At 72.4% G+C, this 294-nt stretch overlaps 1 protein-coding gene across 1 annotated transcript in view; it reads right to left on the reverse strand.

Moving 5' to 3' along the window:
- The window catches only part of BRAT1 (BRCA1 associated ATM activator 1), a 28978-nt gene that overhangs the window by 23257 nt on the left and 5427 nt on the right, over positions 1-294 (reverse strand). The window lies entirely within an intron of this gene.

Genomic DNA, 294 nt, shown 5'->3' on the forward strand with positions numbered 1-294 from the left:
CGGAGCTCAGTGCTGGGGACCTGCAGAGAAGGACCAGCAAGAGACGTGAGTCTTGCCCTCCCCCGAGGCGCCCAGCGGGGCTGCCATGCCCACAGCTGCTGTGCCCAGCAGAGACGTAGGTCCCTCCCAGGGGCACAGGCGTCCAGACCCTCTGGTGACCCCTCTACTCCCGGCCTATCAGCCGCCCTGAGGCTCCCGGGAAAACCAGCGCCCCCCGCCCCCCCCTTGCCTCCGGGGCTGACCGGGCCAGCGCTGAGGAGGAGGTCCCCCAGCGCCCCCCGCCCTCCTGCCCCC

The sequence above is a fragment of the Myotis davidii genome, unplaced genomic scaffold, assembly GCF_000327345.1.
Source record: "Myotis davidii unplaced genomic scaffold, ASM32734v1 scaffold399, whole genome shotgun sequence".
Lineage (NCBI taxonomy): Eukaryota > Metazoa > Chordata > Mammalia > Chiroptera > Vespertilionidae > Myotis > Myotis davidii.